General features: G+C 30.5%; 1 pseudogene; it reads right to left on the bottom strand.

Annotated features, from left to right (window-relative positions):
• Nucleotides 1-1,666: 1,666 nt before the first annotated feature.
• On the bottom strand, nt 1,667-5,824 carry LOC143220511 (uncharacterized; annotated as a pseudogene).
• Between the last annotated feature and the right edge of the window lie 2,732 nt (nt 5,825-8,556).

Genomic DNA, 8,556 nt, shown 5'->3' with positions numbered 1-8,556 from the left:
AGTTTGTATCGGAGTTTTAAGTGCACTTTTAAGTTCAATTTTCTCGAAAACGAAAAATCACTTTAAAAAATTTGATTCCTTACTCTCAATTCGCTTCAAGTGAGTATTACCCTGTTTAGTACGTAAAATCTCCGGAATCTTCTGTTAGTAGTGGATAATATATTTATTTGAATGCGATAAATATTTATTTAACTTTATAACTAGATCGCGCAAAAATATAGATTAATTGCAACTGAATTTTCCATTTACTCTCTCATTTGTTCATTCTTCTTTTATATATTAAACACATACGCATTTTGATATTCCATATATCAAAACTCTATGTCAATTATTACCGCATGTTCTATCATTGAAGTCTATCACTGAACTAAATATCACTTAATACAAGATGCAAATGCTAAAAAAATATGCCTCTCGAAATTTTATATAGTATAATATGAACAAGAAAGCTTCTAAACTTAATAACATCCCATTAAATTTATTACCAGTAGATACGGGATATAATTTCCAAACACCAGTCTACAAATTCTTCTTATGTTCGATCCATTGAATTACCTAAAAATAAAATAAAATATGGGAAAGCCGAAGGTAGTCTAAAAATTTGTAAAAGCCTTTCGTCCATAAGTGATTCCAATTCTATTCTCACAAATTTCTTCATAATACACATACAGAACTATTTCCAATGCCCCGAGAAATATCGAGGGCATCGAAGACGATCAGAATACATCGCACACACACACGCACCGGTACACGCACACGCGTGCAAAACAAAAGACTTTTAAAAGTACCGCTGCTGTGGAAATTCCCTTCTGAGACTATATGTACCTCGCGATTGCTAACCAGTCATGATCCCGGGATTTCATACCCTCGGTCCGAATCCGAATCGAAAGAGATCGCCTGTTTGATCTGCGTACCCGAGCCGGGTCGCAGCTAGCAAAAGAAATATGTCTTTGTCGATATATTTGACACCTGTACACGAACCTCAGATCTTCAGCGGCACGGAACTAGGCCGGGCAATTTAATGCGACACTCCCCCTTTGTTAATTCGATAGACCCCTCCCCCGGGCGCGGATAGGACAGAACACACGCGATAGCAGAGCGACGTAGGCCACGTGGACGCGGAGGGCTCGGACGAGAAAAATACTTCAGATTCGAGGTTGTATGAGCGCCGCCTCATTCGTGTCATCTGAAATCCCTAGACTGATGATTTCATCGAAACGTATCATCGTCCGGGGCCAATGCGATTTAACCGCTCACCACGCATCGTTCCGCTATGACGCCGACCTATCGCTGGCGTTTCGTGACACGTGATCCAGGAATTACCGCGACAATAATGCGCTCGTCGCGGTTCAATTTGCCTGGAATGATTCGTCAGGCGGATATTTCGTTGGGTTTTCAAGGCACATCGATCAGCAATTACGTTTTCTCCTCGATTACGTAACACCGTGCGATCGGAGGTGGTCCCCTCTGGGTTTAGACGTCGGCGGATCTATTTAGGGTGAGATCGGCCATGCCGTGGAATTGCCGGACGGAAAGAATGGAATATCAGAGAATCGCACGGTTGTACGATAACCAATAGGAGAATATGTCATCTAGGGGAAATCACAGATTTAGTTGGTCGAAAGCGTCCAAGAGGGCGGTGGGCAGAGGCGCACTCAGTATGCGGTCATAACGAAGTTGTCGACATGATGGATGGATGGGGGTAATGCGACGATAGTTCCCGGAGCGAGGGCGAACAGGAGAGCCAGTCAGCCCAGCTCATCGTCCAGTACGAAACAAGGGATGCAAGAAGAGTATGATGCATCTCTCTACATGTTTTTGAGAATGTCGTTCGATCGGGAATACGTTCAGATGCATAATACTTCATTAAATACGATTTTTTAATTTCTGCAGTCTTAAACTGAGTTGCTTTATCACATTTTTCTTCTAATAATTTTTTTGCTTCTCTATGTTCAGTTGCTGTAGTTTTTTTTGTAAACTGTTCTTTCCTTACCATATCTTCTATTATTGTTTATTTTTGCATATACTTTTCTTTATTTTTAACATCCTCAGTTTCAATATTATTATTGCTAATTTTATTATTTTTATTAACAAAAATCTCATTTACGCTAAACTGATTAATAGTGGTATCTTCTTTCGCATTAATCATAGGAAAGTTTTTTCGTTAAGCTTCATCTTTTTATTTGATTCCATATCTAAATTATTTTCAAATAAATCTACAGTTCTACGTTTCTTTTTACCCTGGTGTTTTGATTCTATCGAGACCTTAATATTTGTACTATCATTATTTTCCGCAACTGCAACAACGGGCCCCGATTTCTCAGATTGTAAAATTTGATCAGAAACTGATTTCATTGCAAGAGGTTCTTTTCATCTCTGTAATTTTTTTCCACACTCCTTCAAAGATGTTTGTGATTTTTTATTGTGTAATGCCATTTCATTTTCCTCGTGAATTTTTCGTGCACAAGTGAAACCACTTGATATTTGAAAATCAGTAACTTCATCTTTTTCATTAACTTTTCTACCATATTCTTTTACATGATTACTTTTTTCACCAACTCCATGTTCGAAAAAGAGGAAAGAATGTTTACTGATATTATGTTTTGGTTCTCTCTTACTAATGTCATTATTATCATTTTGCAAAATACTTGTTTCTAATGTATTGTTTCTTATTATTATTATTAGATTTATTTTCCAACAACTGTTCATTCTTTTATAAGTTCTAAAGCAGTCTTAAAAGTGGGGCACGATATATTCTTATTTGTTTGTTTATCTAATATACTTTGATCTTCCATACTTTGTACTAAATTATGTTCTTCCTCTTTACTGCTACACTCATTAAAGTATCCTAATTGCACTTTCCGTTTATTAGTTGCATTAAAATCACGTAAATATTCATGCAATCTGTTAGTAATAGTACATTTCCGTATCGAAGAAATCTGTATTTATCAAAAAAGTCAATTGAAGTTACTGAAATATTATATGAGCCGAAAATACTAAATTACATACAAATTTGTATTTATTTAGAATTTTACTATTGCACAGCACTTTATACTCAAGTTCATACGCTATATTATGCATATCAGCCTCTTGAATTAGTCCTTTGGATTCAGAAATATTCTTTTCATAATTATCAAGTAATGCTGATTTTAATTGAATATAATAATGTTCACGAACTTGAACAGGCAATCCCTTTATTTATACGTCAGTACTTTCTGCTGTGCGAACATGAGATTGTTTGCATATTCACGATTTTGTTTCCATGACTGAAATAACATTATGATGAAATAAATATTAAAATAATATATAAACTTAGCTTTAATATATATTTACCTCGTCGCTTTTATTATTTCTTCGAATAGGAAATAATTGTTCTTCAATTAATTCTTTAACATCTCGTTTATCATCAGCTGTAAGCCTTTCTCTTGAAACTAATTTTCCTTCATACTCATTTTCACTATATATTAAAATCATTAAGGCTGAGACAATTACAGTCTTGTTAAAAATGAATGAAATTATATTTATAACATGTATTACTCACTCATGGTCGTACTTTGATAAAGCAATGCCATCTAAATTATTACTACATTTAGTTTGAGATACTCGTGCTGTAGTTTGAGACAATTCAAATTGGGATATCCTTGATTGAACAATATTTTTGTCTTTAAATACATCGCATCTATTCTTGCATAATGGTGGACTATCTCCACAAAATATTTAGAGAATACCGCATGTCTACATCTATGGAACGTATTAAACATATATTTATTAAAAGAAATATTTATAAAACATATAAGAATTCTTACTTCTCTTCAAGGCAATATGAAACAGTTTTTTCAAAATTTTCCATCTTAATTTCACAAGGTCTGAATCTTTTTTCGTTATTTCTTCTTTAATAAGAAATGCAATAGGTGCATATTCTTCATTACTGAAATAAATTCTACAAAATGCTGGTTGACCATCCCTGCTAGCTCGACCAGATTCTTGATAATACGCTGCGATATATATATAAATTTGCTGTCAGAAATTTACGCACATAAGTATCATTTCATGTCATTTCAATCCATTTAGAAAAAGATATATCACCTACAGTTTTTTTCAATAATTTCCATTACTTTCTGAACTGGTTCATCCCATTAGTAATGAATCAATTAATATTTGCAATTGTAATTATAAAATCAATGATTATAATTTATACACATACAAAGTTTCATTAAATTCATCAATCTCTGTTCTTATTTCCGAATTAATAATTTTTGGTAATTTCAATAAATCATTCGTGTTATAATTATTTTCATTGTTTGCCAATGCTGGTAAATGAAATAAATTTGAATTTCCCTTGTTATTTTCAGCTTGCAAAGTTTCGAATTTTAAATTCTTATAATACTATATTAAAAAATATATTGATGTCGGAATCTAGGTAAGATATAATGTAATATTTGAGAGTTGGAAATTAGTAACTGGAATAAAAGTTTCATTAAAGCAGCTTTCTGTGTATCTGCAACTTTTACATGACATATTAATGAATTTACATTTTTTGTTTTCGTCATAGAAAATTCAACAATGAACTTGTATAGTATAGAGGTAATCTGACCTATAAATTCCAATTTCCCCTTTTGACATGACTTTTCTTAAATCACTTAGTAGTAGTCACTCGGTAGTTAAATCACTTTTTAACATCTCAGTATCATAACCATCAGTTCACATCACTATTATTTTCTGTAATTCCAAATTTATTTTTTCTTTTATTTTCATGATAAATATTGGATCAGATTTTAAAAGCTGTAATGATTGCAGTATTCCTTGTATATATTTTGCATAGAATTATTTCTAAATTGATACAAATACGATTATATATATATATATATATATACATATTACATGTAATTGTACAATGATAACATACATTTCTAGCAGGGGTATTTTGAATTTCTGTTACATCGAACGCAAATACGTTATTTTCATCTAAATCATTTTATAATTTCTCAACTTCCTTTTTTAGACAGAAATTTTTGTTCAGTTTCAAATTTGTAGACTTCTTTTGCTAATGTTAACCATTCACTTATGTGTTCAGAATACTTTGAGGCTATCTGGAATGAAAAACAATTATAATAATCTGCAATTATTTTTAATGTTTATGTAATAGTTAACATTCTTCAATCTTTCTATAAATTTCAAAACATTTTGCTGATAATTATTTGCTTTTGCATTATGCGACGATTGTTCGGAAACCATAAAAATATGTTGTCCGTATATGTTAGTAATACCCAATATTTATGTTTATTTTATCGAATCCATTGGTTTCATAGTTTGAGATCCAATTATTGTGTTCACAGCTCTTGTCAAATTTCGATATAAATGATGCCATAATGTAGTTTTTTCAATGCGATTAAGATTATTTGATACTATATCCCTCATCTATAGATTATGGGCGTACATGCTATAGGAAGACAACCTGAATGACGTAGTTATGATTATCATTATTTTAAATAATACATGAATATATTCCTGTGCTTATTTGCCTTAGTCCAAGGACTTTTCACTACATTTGACATTTCCAATAATATTTTATGATCTACATCTCTACAAGCTCTTGGCATTAAATGTTGACAGAGTAATTTCACATCATTACAATCACGATGTTGTATATTAAGTATGATCATATTTCGTCCTCAATACATCTTTTCTTATTCTTTTTTTTGAACACTTTAACGAAACATTTCGTACTTTTTGAACTAAACAACAATATGTATTAAATATGTACTTTATTATATTTCTATTAATAATATACCTCTTTGTCAAGCTGAAAAATCTTGTTCCTCATATTCTTTTTCTAACTTAACTTAAAATAAAAACCAATATAATTTATGTGTATTTGAACCGTTATTTACGGACTTTACAAAGCATTTAATTACTCACGAGTTAATTTAAAAATATAAAACAAATCATATAAATTTAATAAAAATGAAAAACATTCAAAAATGATAAAAGGATGGGATAAATAAAAATATTTTAAAAATTAATTGTCTTTTACATCAAGTCTATTTAACCGTGAACGACGTGTGCGATTTTTATACAATGCACCATAGACAAAGTTTACGATACATGTACATTTTAGACATCTTTATGTCACATAATCTTGAAATTCATATCTGCATGTTATTTTTGTCATTTTCAACGTTACTTATTTAACATAGAATTAAGATTGTAACATAATTAATAATCGAAATTAAAATATGTTAAAGCTAAATATGGTCAGCTTTTCATCCAACATATACCATTTTAAAAATAATAAAATTGATTCATGGACGATTCTTATATTAACAACTTTTTTTTTCTTAAATTATCAAGTTACAAATTGTAGTACTGTAAAAGTAGTAAAATATCATTTTAATTTCCTTATTATCCTAATAATCCTTAATTAGTAATCCAAACCATTATTTTAAACCAGGTGAAAAAAAATATGGTATGAAATAATTTTTGTTTTTGAGAATATAGAAAATTGTTTAATAATTATTATTCTATTAAATTTGATTTCTAATCATATATAGTTATAGGCCTATTCTTATCAAGTTTTCGCATTTTACATGTAGTCAATAATTACTACTTTGTCCGAAGTTGATCGAAAAATTATAATCATTATATGTTTATACATTTTTAAAATTTGATTCTAAAAATATATTACTATTCAACAATTAATTAATATAGGGTAGTTAAACCTTAACATATAACTATAATTATTAAATTGTAAATTTAAATATAACAATATAAATTTTTAATTACGATTGATCTCTCTTATGCTATTGTGTAGAGACGTGTATGTAATTTTACACAAAAACATGGATACTAATAAATAAGCACGGTCCATGAATTAGTAGTATTTTTTAAAAATAATTAATTTCGTATAGTGGACCACAATATTTATACAATTAATAGTATGATATAATGAAAATTATTGCATGGAATTATTGTATAATAATAAATTAATATACATTATGTATTGGGTATATATTTTGGAATGGAAAACACGATACGTTAGGTATACTAAAGAAGAGAATATTTTTATTAGTTTTATAAATGTACTGTTTTTATGATTTTAGCGATTAATTTAAAAAAGGGTAATATTTCTTGATTCTGGAATAAAACATCAAAATTATCATGGTGGAGAACAAGCTGTATATTTATTCTTTATGCTTTTTCAGGAATTAAACCAGTATTTTGGATATATTTGTGTTATATTTATATTATATGTAGGTGGTGGTGGAGTTGGGTTCCTAAAGATGTGTCTGAAGGTATTTTATTTAGTTAATAGTATAATGCATAAATTTATATATTAATTTTTAATAATATTTTTGCTAAGATCTTTTACATTTCGATACGCGACCTTCAGTTATGTTAAATGGTTTTGAACTGGATGTTTATAATTGCTGTCAGCTTTATGTACAATTAGAAAAAACATTTTGTCTTACACCAGAAATGTTTTCTAACGAAGAAAATCATTTTAATAAGAGTGACGATCGTGATGCAGTGTCATTTAATAATACTGCTCATGAAACACGTCAACAGATAAACGCAATGGATGTTTCATGTCATGTTGATAATATTAGGAAAAAAGAAGCTCATGTTATAGCTCGGACATGGAAAATTGGATGTTTGCACAGTTAGTATACAAATAATTTCTTAATGTTTTTCGGCGGAAATGCAATGGTCCCCCCACCGTCAGAGGCTCTTCGTCGGACGTTATCCGGGTCACACGTCGGAATATCGTCCAGCAGGCGCAACGGCAACATTGCATTCAGAAATATTATCTTTTTATTTCTTTATTTTTTTTTTTTTTGCAGTCAACGCAGTGTAAAACACGTACCATATTCCCGACTAATGGATGCTAGTCCTGTTGTATAGTTACTACAAAAATTAGATTCAGATTCAAAACTACGTACAGAACGAAGTAAATCAATTTCAAGTGTTCCCGAAATCGAAACTGCTCCAAAATGTAGCGTGTCTGATTCTAAGTTAGCAGTTGACTATTTTGATATATCAGATATTGAACCATTCGAATCAAATAGTCCACAGTCATTGCCAGTAGTATCTTCAAGAATAAATTTTTCTGACTCAATGCAAACAAGTATAAAAACTGTTGATGGCATTAACATTTCTGATTCCCGCCACTCAATATACGTAAAATCACAGTCGGGCGAAAAATTAAAACAAGAGGTAAAATTAATCAATTAACGTGATTATATTACGTTATGTAAATTATATATAAATATATGATTCACAAATCCAATAAAATATGCTCTTCTATATTTAATACAGTTTATACTTACAGGTACAACGGACGATATCTATGTTTTCAGAAAATCATTCAGAAGCTTTCTACTCTGCTGATGAAGACACGAGTTATGGATTAAGCGGAAGTTGCACATCAAGCATGCATCAATCTATTGTCGGATCTGGCTCAGTATTAAATCGTAATGATAGTATGAAAAAGAAGTTCTCCTCCTATTTATGTATTGTAGAAATCTCGACAAATGTAAATGTTTCCACATCTGAGAA

The sequence above is a fragment of the Lasioglossum baleicum genome, unplaced genomic scaffold (genome assembly GCF_051020765.1).
Source record: "Lasioglossum baleicum unplaced genomic scaffold, iyLasBale1 scaffold1103, whole genome shotgun sequence".
NCBI lineage: Eukaryota > Metazoa > Arthropoda > Insecta > Hymenoptera > Halictidae > Lasioglossum > Lasioglossum baleicum.
The sequence above is the reverse complement of the archived record's forward strand: the minus strand, read 5'-3'. Positions and strand labels throughout refer to the sequence as shown.